General features: G+C 43.9%; 1 protein-coding gene across 1 annotated transcript in view; it reads right to left on the reverse strand.

Annotated features, from left to right (window-relative positions):
* The window catches only part of SLC6A6 (solute carrier family 6 member 6), a 237,013-nt gene that overhangs the window by 176,782 nt on the left and 43,196 nt on the right, over positions 1-17,035 (reverse strand). The window lies entirely within an intron of this gene.

Below are 17,035 nucleotides of genomic sequence, written 5' to 3' on the forward strand. Positions count from 1 at the left end.
CCGCTTAATCAACCGCCGATGCATCGATCGCTGCAGAGTCGATCCTCCGGTAAGTGTAGACAAGCCCTTAGTAAGAAAAGAACAATCCATTTTGGCAGGAAAAAATGAGTGGTTACAACCGTCAACCACCTCCTGCACTTTCAATCATCTCCAGCCCTTATGCCAATCCAAAAACTCAACTTCCTTCAGATAACCTCCATCCCCCAATTGCCAAGACTCCCAACTCCTCGATTCCACACAATGACCCTCTACTGGACCCCTAACTCCCTGCAACACCTTCCCAATGCACAGCCCTAGAATCAAATCATTCACTTCCCACATTTGACCCTCCAACAAGCTACAGTCACCTTCTTACCTACAGCCTTGCACCTATAGACTGACCAGGAGCACCAACTCCATCTTCCAGTTTTCACAGCCCTGAAATACATCTCTGATTTGCTTCCCTCTTTGCATTACCACTGCAGGCCCCTACTCTTCAATGTGCCACCATTACTCTTTCTCATAGGTGCCATCTCCTTTGAGGGATGGAAGTTTCTCCTTTTTCATAGTGAAACTTCACTCGTTTCAGAAGGGTTTTTCTAGAGGGGAGAGGGAAGAAATGGTAATAGTTTCATGCCATGCAAAGAGTAGCCCTGGATAGCCAGGGATGGCAAAACCTTGTTCATGCCCTTAGCAACATTTGATGGTGTGGGAAGGATTCATCATATGTTATAATTACTATCATCATCAATTAAAGCTGTGACCCCATGTAGATTAAAGTAGATTGAAACAGGAGGGAATGTCTCATCTCACTAGTCATTAAGGAGAGGGTCTGAGGAAGAGCACTGGCTACCCAAGCTGCAGGAGAGGGGGAGCTGCCCCCTTTGTTTTCATCCCTGGGCATCAGAATTCTTTTGCACCACACTAGTTCTCTCACTCACTGAGATGATCTAAAGCAAATTACAGGGGCAGAATGTCTGGCCCCTGTAGGCTGTTGCTCTTTTCACCATACACTTCCTAGCATGAAACCATAGAATTGCTGGGGGCTTCACTTCTAGCACCCCACTGCCACAGCCACTTCCTTGACCCCACAGTAGACTGTCTGGGTCTTCCATAACTGGCTGGGTCTTCCATGGCTGGCCCTCAGGCCAAGTCACATTAAGTTCAAACCCCGCCCTCTTGCAATAGCTTCAAACTAATAATTCTTCTGCCCCTCTTGGGCCACTCTAAATTCTTCTGCTTTGCTCCCATTCCTGGGTCCTGCAGCATTCTGCTTCTGCTGTTTTTGTTCAGTAGGACTCCCTTACAGCCTCCCTTCCCCTGGGCCACTGGCAGTTTACCTCAGAGATCTCCCCGACAGGCCCTATCTTAGGGCTTCACCCACAGAAGCCTACCCTGTTCCTTGGGGGTCTCTTCCAATCCAACTTCCTTTCGGCCTTTCCCAGAGAGGAAACTCTTCTTATGCCTCTCTCCTGAGTCTCTGTTCTCTAACTGCATTGTCCACTCAGTTTATATAGTCTTGTCCTGCCCCTTTCACAGCTGGGGGCACTAATTATCATTATGCTGCCATATCACCAGTCAGCTGAGGGCGAACTGGAAGGCCACAAGCAAGGCTCAGCCCAGTTTGCCTTAAGGGCCACTGACAGCCTAGTTATATTTGCCTGTTCTCAGAATTTTGATGTCCGTATATACCATACATTTAAATTACTACCCAGTTTTATCTTGAATTGTGAATTAACCTTTTCTCTCTCTTAATGACTGGTGGAGGTTACATCCCATATACTTCTGAGTTTCTTAACAAATGAAATGTGCTGCTGAATGTTCCAGGTATATCCAGCAAGAATACAGCTGCTGCTGTAGGCTGAGCTGGCTAGTTTTCCAGGAAGAACACTCCCAGTGTATTGTGAATTTGTTGAATGCTCCACATAGGCACTCAAGTCTGGCTGTGTTACTACAGTTGTGCGCAAGTGTGAAATCAATGGAGTTACAAGTGTAAAACTAGAATAACACAGTGGTGAATCAGGCCCTCAGTCTATGGTGATGAATGCAATATAAATGCTTAGGTTGGTCAATCAAAGATAGATAGATAGATTAGATCTGGGTAGAATGCACCTGCTGTGCTGCTGGTACATACATGAGGAACACCTGGGTAGAACTCATCTGCCATGCTAAGAAATGTTCCAGGTATGACTGGGCAAAGGACACCTGCTATGCTGCTGAATGTGCAAAACATGTTCTAGCAACTGATTGACTGTAATGGAATATCAACAGAACATTGGCACCACAGCTGCTGATGCAGAAGGACCAACAGCCAAAGGACCAAAATATACAGTAGATCCAAGCTAGGAATCTTTTCAGCTCTGTTGTTTCTTTCATTCTTATTTAGAGGGCTTTCAGTGCATCCATTTATGCTGGTCCAGAACCTTTCAGTTATCTTCAATCCAGGATTATGTTTTGATGATCAGCTACATTCTGTCATTCAAATACCCTACTTCTATCTCAGGAATGCTGCTCGATTATAGTTTGTGTTATCCCAGGGAAATGGTGAGATGTGGATCCATTCTTGGGTTACACCTTGGCTGGATTCCTCACACTCCCTGCTGACAGCTTTAACAGGCAGGGCCATGAATATACTACAGCTTAATCCAAACTCATCTGCAAACCTGCCACCGGAGACTAAACGTTCATGTCTCAGTTTCACCAGCCTTTAAATCCCATCAGCACTGCTGCCTCACTTAGGCAGTGTATTGATTCTAACAATTCCTCTGTTAACACTTAATGCTGTTCATTTGTCTAATCATTCCCATCAGAGTACATTGCGCCAGGCCCAGCCTTTCAGTTTGCTGTGGGTGGATTGTATTAATGACCTGAATAGGAGTAAAGAGCAAGCTAATTAAATTCCTAGATGATCAGTCTAACCTCAGAGGTATTGCAAACACCAGGACAGAGAAATAATACAAAGGGTGTTACAAATATAAGCATGTAAATAAATGAAATTCAGCCTGGGAAAAGACAAGGTAATCCATCTGGAGGAAAAGAATTTAAAACCCAGATATTTAATAGGAGAATCATTGGTTTATTAATGCCAAAAGAGACCTCGGGGTGATAGTAGACAGTAAATTAGATAGGAGCTTGCAGTGCAACATGGTTTTAATAAAAACAACCCACAGCTAAAGTGATTTGGAACTTTATTGATCAGGAGCACTGCACAGCCTCTCTGTATCTTATCGAGAGCTGGGCATGTCAGTGCCACCTATACGTCAAAAATTGAGACGAAAAGTGTAAAAATGAGCAATTGATTTATAAGGAAATATTAAAAGAAGTAAGTCTGAGTGGCATGGCCAAATGGATGAGGAGAAGAGTATAATAGCTAGCCAGGGTCTGGAAAACACCAAGAAAGGAGAGGAATCGTTTAAGGAGGTCCAAGGAGTCCAACTGGGAAAAATGGAATGAAGTTTTGAAACAGAAAATGTAGTATGATGATCTAGAAAAAATTCCTAATGGTGAGAACTGTTTGACTGTGGAATAAGCTCCCAAGGAAAGTAGTAGCAGCTCCCTAATTTGGGTTGTTTATGGGCCAAATGGGATTAACTATTTTTTAAAAAAATTGATAATGTTTATAAAAATACGTGGGCCGGATCCTAAACTGGTGTAAATCAGCATAGCTCCATTGAAGCGAATGGTGATTTACACCAGGTGATGATCTGGGCCCTATGCATTCCTCCTGTAACTCACAGGCTGTGAATTATGAGTTGTCATTTACACCATCTTCATTCTGCAGTATTCCCTTGACTTTTACATTTGTTACTTAATACTTGTTTTAAAATATACATCAGAAAATTGTGTGACTGTAAAATGCTCAGGGAGATTAGAGAGGCTACAAAAAGAGAAAACCCAATAAGAAGGTGGGATTTCAACTATCCCCATATTGACTGGGTACTTGTCACCTCAGGACAGGATGCAGAGATAAAATTTCTAGACACCACTAATGGCTCATTCTTGGAGCAGCTAGTCCTGGAACTCACAAGGGGAGAGGTAATTCTTGATCTAGTCCTAAGTGGTGCGCAGGATCTAGTCCAAGAGGCGAAGATAGCTGAACCTCTCAGTAAAAGCAACCATAATGTAATTAAATTTAACATCCTTGTAGGGGGAGAAATACCAAAGAAGCCTACCACAGTTGTATTTAACTTCAAAAAGGGGAACTACACAAAAATGAGAAAGAGGCTCTTTAAAAAGAGGCACAAAGGGTCAGAAAGGCATCCTTTAAAAATTGGAAGTGAAATCCTACTGAAGAAATAGAGTGAAAAAATATAACTGGGCAGGCTAAAAAAGTATTTGAAGAGCAACTAGTAAAAGACACAAAAGCTAACAGCAATTTTTTTTAAGTACATCAGCAGCAGGAAGCCTGCCAAACAAGCAGTAGGGCCACTGGAAGATTGAGCTGCTAAAGGAAATCTCAAAGAAGATAAGACCCTCGCAGAGAAGCTAAATGAATTCTTTGCATCAGTCTTTCACTGTAGGGATATGAGTGAGATTCCCACACCTGAGCAATTTTTTTTAGGTGACAAATCTGAGGAACTGTCCAGATTGAGGTGTCGGTAGAGGAGGTTTTGGAGCAAACTGATAAATTAAACGGTAATAAGTCACCAGGGCCAGACAGTGTTCACTCAAGAGTTCTGAAGGAACTCAAAGATAAAATTGCAGAACTACTAACTGTGGTTTGTAATCTATTGCTTAAACCAGTCTCTATACCATATGACTGATGGCTAGCTAATGTAAAGCCGATTTTTAAAAAGGTTCCGAGGGCAATCCTGGCAATTACAGGTAGGTAAGCCTAACTTCTGTGCCAGACAAATTGGTTGAAACTGTAGTAAAGAACAGAATTATAGATGAACATGATACATTGGGAAAGAGTCAGCATCACTTTTGTAAAAGGAAATCACGCCTCACCAATCTATTAGAATTTGTTGAGGTGGTCAGAAAACATGTGGACAAGAGTGATCCTGTGACTATAGTGTACTTGGACTTTCAGAAAGCCTTTAACCAGATCCCGCAACAAAGACTTTTAAGAAAGTAGGCAGTCATGGGATAAGAGGGAATGTCCTTTCATGGATCAGTAACTGTGTCATAAACATACAGCTAAGGGTAGCATAAAATCCCTCCTTTATCTGTAAAGGGTTAAGAAGCTCAAATAACCTGGTTGGCACCTGACCAAAAAGACCAATAAGGGAAGAGGATACTTTCAAATCTGTGGGGGGAGGTTTTGTTTATGCTCTCTTTGTTGTTCTCTCCGGGACAGTGAGGGACCAGGTCAGGAAAAACCATCTCCTAAAACCCCACCTGAAATAAGCATCCAAGTTACAAAAATTGTAAGTAATAGCAAGGAAATGCATTAGCTTATCTTTTGTTTTAGCTTATGAATTTTCCCTATGCTAAGAGGGAGGTTTATTCCTGTTTTTTGTAACTTTGAAGTTTTGCCTAGAGGGGAATCCTCTATGTTTAAATCTTATTACCCTGTAAAATTACCTTCCATCCTAATTTTACAGAGGTGCTTCTTTTACCCTTTTTATTTCTTTATAATAAAGTTCTGCTTTTAATAACCTGATTGGTTTTTAATGTCCTAAAACCCCAAGGGTCTGGTCTGTGCTCACCTTGTTTACCTATTTGGTTGGTATATTATTCTCAAGCCTCCCCAGGGAAAGGGGTGAAGGAGCTTGGGGAATATTTTGGGGAAACAGGAATCTTTCTCTAACTCATTTGGTGGTGGCAGCGATACTGTCCAAGGACAAGGAAGAATTTGTGCCTTGGGGAAGTTTTTAACCTAAGCTGGTAGAAATAAGTTTAGGGGGTCTTTCATGTGGATCCCCACATCTGTACCCCAGAGTTCACAGTGGGGAGGTAACCCTGACAAACTGGTTGAAAGATAGGACACAAATGGTAGGAATAAATGATCAGTTTTCACAGTGGAGAGAGACAAACAACTGGGTCCCCCGCAGGGTCTGTGCTGGGACTAGTGCTGTTCAATGTACTCATAACATGATCTTGAAAAAGGGCTAAATAGTGAGGTGGCAAAGTTTGCAGATGGTACCAGATCTGACTGTGGAGAGTCAAAGGGATCTCATAAAACTGGATGATTGGGCAACAAAATGGCTGATTGAATTCAATGTTGATACATGCAAAGTACTGCATACTGGAAAACATAATCCTAACTCTACGTACAAAATGATGGAATCTAAATTAGCTGTTACCACTCAAGAAAGAGATCTTGGAGTTACTGTGGATAGCTCTCTGAAAAATGTGCTCAATGTGCAGTGGCAGTCAAAAAAGTTAAAAGAATGTTGGGAACTGTTAGGAAAGGGATAGATAATAAGGCAGAAAATATCATAATGCCACTATATAAATCCATGGTATGCCCACATCTTGAATAGTGTGTGCAGTTCTGGTTGCCCCATCTCAAAAAAGATACATTAGAATTGGAAAAAGTACAGAGAAGGGCAACACAGATGATTAGGGATATGGAATAGCTTCCATACGAGGAAAGATTATACAGACTGGGACTGTTCAGTTTAGAAAAGAGACGAGTAAGGGGGGATATGACAGAGTTCTATAAAATCATGAACGATGTGGAGAAAGTGAATAAGGAAGTGTCATTTATCCCTTCATGTAACACAAGAGCCAAGGGTCACCCAGTGAAATTAACAGGCAGCAGGTTTAAAACAAACAAAAGGAAGTGCTTCTTCACACAATACACAGTCAACCTGTAGAACTTGCTGCTAGGTGCTGTTGTGAAGGCCAAAAGTATAACTGGGTTCAAAAAAGAATTAGATAAATTCATGGAGGACAGGTCCAACAACGACTATTAGGGCATGGCTACACTTGCAGATGTAGAGCACTTTGAGTTAAACCAGCCTTCGTAGAGCGCAGTAGGGAAAGCGCTCTAATCTGTCCACACTGACAGCTGCAAGCGCACTGGTATGGCCACATTTGCGGCACTTGCAGCAGCCACAGAGAGCAGTGCATTGTGGTAGCTATCGCAGCATGCAAGTGGCTGCAACGTGCTTTTCAAATGGGGGGGAGTGTGACAGGGAGTGTTGTGTGTACGTGCGGGGGGGGAGTGGATTTTGGGGGGGCTGAGAGCATGTCAGCATGCTGTCTTGTAAGTTCAGACAGCAGCAGATCCCCCTCCCCTCTCTCTCTCTCTCTCACACAGCATTCCACAGTAATGGTTTGCTTTGATATCTGCATTCCTGCAGCGATTCCAAAACAATGACAAGAGTGGCCACTTGACTTAAGAGGATTATGGGACATTTCCGGAGGCTGATCAGAGTGCAGTAATGCAACACCTCGTTCACACTGACGCCTGGGCGTTTCACCCGAGGCGCTCCAAGCATTATTTTTCTCACCGAAGTGGATTATCAGGAGCACTCTAGCCACAGAGTCAGAATGCTCTAAGTGCCTTGCCAGTGTGGATGGGTCGTGAGTTAGGGCGCCCGGGGCTTCTTTAATGCACTCTAACTCACAAGTGTAGCCAAGCCCTTAGCCAAGATCGTCAGGGACACAACCCAATGCTCTGGGTGTCCCTAAGCCTCTGATTGCCAGAAGCTGGGACTGGATGACCAGGGATGGATCACTCAATAAATTGTCCTGTTCTGTTCATTCCCTCTGAAGCATCTGGCACTGGCCACTGTCAGGATACTCGGCTAGATGGACCATGGCCATTCTTATGTTCAGAAAATAATTTGTGTTTTCCAACAATTGTATCCCTAATAAAATAATTAGTAACTAAACCTCCTCTGGATGTAACCCTGGGGAATGCACTGTTGATTACAACATGGCACTGGAAGAAAAATGATTTAACAGGTCTTTCCCATCTGTAATTACTATTGGTCAAATGAAGGCAGTGTGAACTTTGCTTGAAAATAAGGAGATAAGGATTTAACATTAGGTCACTAAATGATTAGTGAATGCCTCTGTGGTGAAATCCTGGTCCCACTGAAGTTGATAGGAGTTTTGCCATTGACATAATGTAGACAGGATTTCACCACAGAGGCATTCACTAATCATCTGGTTCATTTGTGCTTGCTTCTCCCAACCTGTGTCCCCTACCCAGAGGTCCTACCATTACTTCTGGATTCTTCAAGGAAAAAATGTAAAACCTTCATAATGCACCTTTCCTAACTATGCAATATTAAGACAAGGTGTGGAAATTTCTTCCTCACTCTCCCAATGATCAACTTAAGTTCTGAAGTAAGAGGTTAATAATATCCCCAGTAATTTCTATCCAAGCTCTTGTGCCTGCACATATTAAACCATACATTCTGCCCTAAGTTAAACCTATGCCACTCTTCATAAACCAAATGCTGAATTTGGCTCACTATTAATATCTACCCCTGTTTTCTAGGACTGGGGGGATATTTTTCTCCTAATATAATGAAGAGAGAAGTTTTGCTGCTACTGAAAATAAACACATTTGCCTATCTGAAAGATGAAACGGTTAAGAGTTGAGTTCACGAACTGGCATTTCTCCCGCACCAGCGGAAGACACATGCAATATCTAAAGATGTGAAAGCTGCTGCATTATGAGAATTTTGTAGGGAAACACAGAACTCTTTACACAGATGATGCAATGTGACTAGCAAGGAACTGGCTCAGGGTCATAAAACTTCACATATTGCACTTCTATTTGTATTGTACAAACATTAGGTTATCCTCACAAACCCCCTGTGAAACAGGTTAATATAAACCAGTTGGAGATATAGAAAGTACGTGGCCTGTGCATATGCTTTGTGAATGACTCAGGATTTTAAACAGATTTTCATTGCTGGGTTTTATAAAGATTTCCAGTTCACCTTGCTCCGTTTCTTCAAAAACCTTGAACAATGTCACGTGAACGATTCATCCAGGCTGATGAATCTCTCAAACTGCCCAGATCTGCATGAAAATCCACTATCTTCTGGAGCTGCGCTGGACTCGTGGGAGGGATGTGGTTTTCGTACTCTCATGTGTAGTTCTGGCCATCTCAATTTAGCTTTGCTTTGAAATTGTTGGGTCCCAGTGTGTGACTCAGACTGGAATTTGGGGGCGCGATGTGTTTGAATTCGCACAGAAAGAAACCAAAGAAATCCCCAACGTTCAGATCCCTCTCCCTGCAAATGGAGGGACATGCTGCTGGGCTGAAAGGAAATTTCATATGAAAGACATGCCCTTCTTGTACACCTAATCCAGGAATTTAACAGGGACTTTTAAAATAACTATATTTAGATGTGTATGTTCTGCAGCCTCAGCTTTATTTAACGTTCCCGATTACTGAGGAATGAATTCCACTCCTTATATGAGCTGCTGAGCACAGATCAATGGCTTGTTCCTTCTTCTCAAAGGGGTAAGGTGTGTTTTTGTTTGGGTTGTGGGGAGTGAGTTTCGGACCTGGTGAGAGGTTCTGGCTTAAAGCCCTGGAGACTGAAATCTTATGATTATTCATAAAGCTGGTTTAGTAGTGGCAGTAGCTGTGCAAGTAGGGTGACCAGATGCCCCAATTTTATAGGCACAGTCCCGATTTTGGGTCTTTTTTTTATATAGGCTCCTATTACCCTCCCCCTCCCCCACACCTCCTGTCCTGATTTTTCACACTTACTGTCTGGTCACCCTAAGTGCCCCTATTTCCTCCTTCAGTGTGCCTGAACCATCAGATGGAGTGACTATAAGAGAGGAATTCAACCTCTTTGGCCCATTAGTCTTTGGCATCCCTGCTGGGGTTGTCAACAAAAGAGGCGAATGCGACAGTGGGTTTTGTGATGGGGACACCTGTCCGCTAGGAACTGGATGGAGAGACCTTCAACTCATTTCATGTTAGGCCCCTAGTAGCTAATTGATATTAGAATCTTGGATTCTTCAATCTCTGGTAAATCACTAGGTTTGTTCTATGCATATTTGACCTTTATCTATTTTTTAAAAATATACCATTCAGGAGCTTAAGGGTACTTGCAGCAGAAGGTGAAAAGGAGTCGCGTGTTTAGATTAGGATAACAGAGCCAAGACTTCCGGGTTCTAGTCCCAGTTCTGTCACTGACCTATTGTGTAATCTTGGGCAAATGACTTAACTTCTCTGTGTCTCAGTTTACACATCTGCAGAAGATGTATAATACCTACCCCCTGGCCCTCATAGCTGTGTTGTGGTTCTTATAGGCTCTGATCCTGCAATTCATTGCATACAAGGTGCAGCAATGCATCCATATGCAATGAATTTCAGGGATTGGGGTTTTAAGGAACCTTTCTGTAAAAGGTCTGGGTGATCCTCAGAAAGATAGTGCTACTATTATTGGTTAGTTGATATATGGGGAAAAGAAATGGATGTGCCCTAAAAAGACCAAATTAAATATATGTCCTAAGATTTGCCAGTTGAGTCTCAAACAATTGTGTCAAGAGATTTTTACTAGCCCTGCATTGAGATAAAGGAAGTAAGAGACAGAAATGATAGTTTGTAAACTAAGCAAGTTCTCATTAAAACCACTTTGTTGTTTAGTAATCAGTGATAGAATTGGGAGAGAAACAGTTTTCCTGTCCTGAATTTGTTTTCAAGATATCAGAAAAAATTCCCATCCTGATTCAGGATGAGAAGTTGAAATCTCAAAAATTTTCATGAACCAAAAATCCACTCCCCCACCCCCAAAAAAATTGATTCAAGTCAAATGAAACATTTTACTTTGATTCTGACTAGTTTAAAATCATTTGTTAAACTGTAATTAGCTTACCTTTCTAAATGAACGGTTTCTTAACTGGAAAATGAGTTTCTCATTTCGAAAATGTTGAAATGAAATTTTTTGACAAGTTGAAAATTTGTCCAAACCAACCCTTCCCCACAAAAAAGATTTGGTTCTGATGAATTGGCATTTTCCATCAAAAAAAAATTGTTGTCAAAAAAATCCCAACCAGCCCTTGTCGGTGGCCTTTTTGAACAAACATTTTTCAACAAGGCTGCTATTGTGATAACATTTGAGGGTCTCATGGAGAAGCAGAGGTGTCTACTGATTAAAGCAGAGGACTGGGACTCCGGAGGTCTGTTTCCTAATCCTGTTTTTGACATCAACTTGCTGCTTGACATCAGGTAAGTTACTTAATTTCTTTGAGTCAGGGCATGTCTATACAGATAGTTACTGGGTGGCAAGCTGGAGTGGAAATCTACGGTGCTCTAGCCTGCTGCACACAAAGAGTAGGTCTACACTGCAGCTGGGAGTGAGCCTCCCAGCCTGTGTAGACAGCCTTGCACCACTACTGCTTGAGCTTACACTAAAAATAGCATCGTGGATGTTGTGGCATGGGCAGCATCTCAGGCTAGCTACCTGCACTCAGACCCAGGCGGTTGGACAGGATTGTACTCACCTGGCTAGCCCAAACCACCACTTGTGCCACAATTTGCACGCTATTTTTGGTACACTAGCTTGAGCAGAGCTAATGCAAGTCTGCCAACCTGGGTTGGGAAGCACGCTCCCAGCTCTGTGCAGACAAACCCACGCTGACTGTGTGGACCGTCGGTCAGAGTGCAGTACGGAACTTCGAGTGTGCAGTAGCAAGGTCAACATGGTGACTTCATGCACAGCAGCACACAGTGCTGTAGATTTGTATCCTACTGTTTTTGTGCACTAAGTCACCATATACACGAGACCTCAGTTTCTTCATCTATAAAAAGTGGCTATTAAAGCTTACCCCTTATGTCCTCGGATAAAAGGCAATATAAATGTGTAAAATGGTACTCTTCTACTCAGAGGTAGACAGAAGCTAAATTCTGCTCTCTGTTATTCTCACACTTGCCAATTTCATTAGGATTAGCACAGATATATGTGAGGGCAAAATGGGGCCCAGTGTATTCAGACTTAGATTTAACAGGGGACTGGAATATTACAGACAGCCTTATATTTAACCTCTGCTTCAGTTAGATGCAAATACATGTCATATTTTCATCCCATAACTAAATACAAGTTAATTGCCAAGTCCTATGCCAATAACAGAACTGTCCAATGAAAACCTTATCTGCCTCAAAAACATGTATCTGCTTACAGTATCTTTGGTTAGTTAAACAAAACAGAATTATTGTTGCTAAGAAGTTAATATTGTTTAAGATTTGCTGGCTAACACACGCAGCACTTTTCCTGAGTTCTCCCTACTGAATTCAATTTCTATTCTCTCTTGGGCTGTTTTTGTGTTTTGTTTGGGTTTTGATTTGTTTTATTCCTTCTGACTCCACTGGGGCTGATGATTTTTCTTTGGAGAATTTTCTTGTGAGTCCATGTGAACTTTTGGAAGAATGCATGAATTCTGGACAATGTGATGACTGGTAAAGTCACTCAGGTTCAGGAGAGAGAAAGGGGCAGAACAGAGGAATACATTCAAGAAAAGTGGTTGTAGTCTGACCTTAGTGGGTGGTAGTATTGAGGAAACTCACAAAAAACTCAACATCTCCTACTGTCTTGTTTTTCTTTTCTTCACTATTTCCCTAATGTCCTTTTAATGTTCTGAAATGTGTATTGCATGTGCTCATGCCTGATCTGTTCAAATAGTATTAGCTGTAGTACAATAAGAACCCAATGTAAAGTTCCAAAATTCTAAGAGGAAATAGGCTGTGGTATGTTCTATCTGATGGTCTATTTGGAGCACTTTTTTTTTCTAGAACCAGGAAACTGTGTGGTACATGGGAATCCATATCAGAAAATTAGTGTTATATTACTGGGAACAGTATACAAGACGCCAACTGTGGAAATGTACAGTAACTTGTGACCAGAGTATTTTAGATTGCGAGCTCTTGGAGAAAGATTGCCAGCTTTATAAGAGGGGACAGTACCTCGCCCATTTTGGATACTACCATACTATAAATGACAATCAGCTGGACATGAGTTCCCAGTGCAACTCTGTGGCCAGAAGTACAGAGGTGCCACCAATTGATCAGGAGAGTCACAATTTCTGAGTAACATTAAGCCCCACTCATGATCTCACGACAAAACTCAAATGTCAGGATTTTTTTTTTTTAATCAGTTTTGGCACAAAAGTGTTTCCAGTCACACAGGAGTTACCCCACCCCAAACAAAAGAATGTGGTTCCTCCACCAGGCAGTTAATTCCAAAATACTTTAAAAGACAATGAGAATTCAATTCATTTACATATCGGATAAACAAAGCTACCAAGCTAACAAGAGACAGTGTGGCTACACACCAGCAGGGAAGAGAAACTTCATCAGAGATACAAAGAAGGGAGGAGGGCCAACCTTCAAATAAGGAATTGAATCAAATGAAAAAAAAATCCTGACATCAGAGTTCTAAAAATGATTAATTTTACTTAGAAATCCAATCAACCACTCTAGGCACGGCTGGCTGGGGCTCCAGCTGTCAGCCCCTACGAAAGCTGCTCCCCTGCCAGCCTTGGAAGTAGGAGAGGGGACCCCACTGCAGCCCCTGTAGGCCTGGGGAGGGTGAAGAACCCAAAGGAGCAGAGGTGAGGCTGGGACCTGCCAGGGATTTGAAGTAGGGGGGTGGAGGGTGGCTGTATTCATAGAATCATAGACTTAAGGACAGAAGGGACCATTATGGTCATCTAGTCTGACCTCCTGCACAACGCAGGCCACAGAATCTCACCCACCCACTCCTGTATCAAACCTCTAACCTATGTCTGAGCTACTGAAGCCCTCAAATTGTGGTTTAAAGACTTCAAGGTGCAGAGAATCCTCCAGCAAGTGACCCATGCGCCATGCTGCAGAGGAAGGCGAAAAACACCCAGGGCCTCTGATGGTGGGTCCTGAACAGATGGGGTGAATGCTGGGAGGGTGAACTGAGGGCAGAGAGGGTCGATGGGGTAGGAGGACTGAACTGATGGGGTGGTGAAGATGGGGTCTGGGGGACTGAATTGAGGGGGTTGGGTCAGAGGAGAGAACTGATGGGTAAGGCTACGATTTAGTCACTGAGGTTACGGCAGTCACGGATTCTGTGACTTTACTGGACCTCCGTGACTTCTTCCACTTCAGCTGTCAGCAGCGGAAGCCGGGGCTGGATGGCTGGAACCAGGACCCTGCGGCTTGCGGGTGGAGGGGCGGGCTGCAGCTGGGCTGTGCACCCCTGTCCCGCAGCTGCGGTCAGCTCCAGAGCAGGGGCTGTGCACCCCCCTCCGTGGCTGCTGGAACCGGGGCTGTGCCCCCCACCATGGCAGGGGTCTCAGCCTGTCAGTCCGCCCTTCCCCACCCATGGGACTCCATTCCTCCCCCCTACTTAGCACTGCCCCCTGTTATTTTTAGTAAAGTCACGGACAGGTCACAGCCTCTGTGAATTTTTGTTTATTGCCCATGACCTGTCCGTGACTTTTACTAAAAATAACCGATACAAAATCTTAGCCTTACTCATGGGGCCTGAGGGACAGGATTAATTGCTGGGCATGAGACGAGCAGATGTGGGGGAGAGAGCTCCTGCAGCAGAGGCCGAAGTCACCGTATCCAATTGTAGAGGTGCTGGCCGGGGCTTGACCCTCTCCGGGGCGGCGGGGGGAGCCACACCGGCTCACTGCACACTGCTGAGGTTTGGGGAATTAGTCCAGCCGCGGGAGTCGTTCCTGATGGCCCTGGTGGTAACTGGAATAAGCACCGTGAGCACAGCCCCTGGGCGAGTCAGAGGCTCAGGCCCCTCCGGCAGGAGCTGAGCACTGGCAGTATAACGAATAGCAATAAGCCCCGGCCCTGGGTCAGGGTGGGGCAGCAATGAGTCAGAGGCTCAGGCCCTCCGGCAGGGCTGGGCAACAACAGTACAAAGAGTAGCAAGCCCAGGCCCTAGGCCAGGGCAGGGCAATAACAGTAGATCCAAGCCTCCAAGGCCTGGGAGAGGGGGAGATGGCCACCCACGAGTTGGGTGGCAGGGGGGACGCAGGCCCTCCCACGCCACTGTGTCCCAGCCCGGGGCCCTAGCAGCAGCAGAAGACCTGCTGCTGAGTCAGTGGGGATCCTGGCCGCAACATACTGACATGGGCTCTGGCAGTGCTGCAGCCAGACTAGGGTCAGCTGCTCCTGGGCTACTTCAGGACTCCCCTTCTTGTGGTACCTGAATCACGGTGGTGTCCTCCGGGGGGTCCAGCACCATGGGTTCCCCAGAGTAGTGATCCAGCGGCCGGTCCGGCAGCTCCACCAGGTAGCGAGCACAGGGCAGGTCCGGCAACCCCTCCGGGTAGTGGCTGCGGGGCAGGTCCATCCAGTCCTGGCGGGTACCTTGGGCTGCAGGGTTTTCCCAGTCGCGGGCTAGGCTGGAGGCATCTGGCCTCCCTGGTGGCTAGGGCCCTACTGAGCTCTGAGGGGGAACCTTTATACTTCCGGGTCACCACCTGACCCTCTGAGGGGCGGACTCAGAGCTCCCTAGCTCCGCCTACTCCGGCCTCCAGATGAGCTCGTCCCGCTCCAGGGCAGCGGGGAGCCACACCGCCTCACTGCACCAATATATGTGGGAGAGTAGGTAACACTCATTGTCACACACACACATCCTGGGGACGGGCAGGGGAGTTCAAAACATAAGAGACTGACCTAAAAACATAATATAATCTTATTTTAAAATGTCATGATTTTGGGGCCAATCTCATGATTTGTGGGGGGGGTGGCTCATGATTTTTGATCTCTTGAAGTTGGCAATACTGCTAATGCAATTGTTGGATGCATAAAGAGGGGAATCTGGAGTAGGAGTAGAGAGGTTATTTACCTCTGTATTAGACTCTGTTGTCACTACTACTAGAAGACTGTGGCCAGTTCTGGTGTCCACAATTAAAGAGAGATGTTGGAAAAACTGGAAAGGATTCAAAGAAAATGATTAAAGGATTTGGAAGAAATGCCTTCTAGTTGGAGACATAAAGAGCTCAACTATTTAGCTTATCAAAGAGAAGTTTAAGTGGTGACTAGATCAAGTTCCTCCCAGGGGCACAGAAATCTGATCATAGAGGTCTCCTCAATCTAGACAACAAAGCTATAACAAGATCCAGTGGCTGACAGTTAAAGCTAGACAACTGCAGACCAGAAATAAGTCACACATTTTTTAACAGTGAAGGTAATTGTTCCAGCGATTAATTTACAAAGAGTTGTGATGGAGTTTCCATCACTAGCAATTTTAAAATTAAGATCAAAAGTTGTTGTTTTTAAAGATATGCTTGGAACTGAAGCAGGAATTCATACCGGAAAGGCCTAGGTTCTGTCATGCAGGTCCAACTAGCAAATCACAATGGTCCCTTCTAGTCTTAAAATCTATTAATCTAAAATCTATCCTGATAAAGAGCATTCATTTTGATTAAGGTCTTTTTCTTACACTTCAGGGGTTAAATGTTTCAGTGCTTGACTTTTTCATGCTAATAATTTTTCAGTATAAGTGCTGATTAAAAATGTTGGCTTGACAGCCCTGCAAAATGAGGCCTTTCTACGCTAATTATCGTCAACAGATACAGCACTGGAGGGAGCAGTGCAGGTTACATTGTACAGGAATCAATTTGCAAGCACATAGAAAACCTAACTTTGCTTTTCTTTTAGAGCAGTGGGAGTCAATTATTTTTTGTCAAGGTACAAATTTTCTGTGTCAAGGTATAGTCAAGACTGTGACACACTGTATCTCAGGCGAACACCATATACCCCCATGTTCATCCTTATAATATGATTGTGTGGTATCTAATGCAAAGTTTGTCGTGCCGGGTGTCTTCAGAAGGCTCATGATGCATTGTTGTTATAGGAATGTTATAGTAATTGTTGTTAGAGTAATGTTATAGGTTGTAATTTCATGTATATAGTTATGAGGCTTAAAATGTGTCCTCATGGCTTAAAACAAGCCCAGGCAAAAACTCTCTCTCTTCCACCTCCATCTACGGACATCACCACCCAGCGACTGAAGCGCTGATCAAAGGGGAGAGTCTGAAGGCAACTAGCCAGCCTGTGGTGAGAAGCATCTAAGTTTGTAAGGGCACTGAAAGTGTTAAGATCAGCTTAGAATGCGTTTTGCTTTTATTTCATTTGACCAAATCTGACTTCTTGTGCTTTGACTTATAATCATTTTAAATCTATCTTTGT

The sequence above is a fragment of the Mauremys mutica genome, chromosome 7, assembly GCF_020497125.1.
Source record: "Mauremys mutica isolate MM-2020 ecotype Southern chromosome 7, ASM2049712v1, whole genome shotgun sequence".
Lineage (NCBI taxonomy): Eukaryota > Metazoa > Chordata > Testudines > Geoemydidae > Mauremys > Mauremys mutica.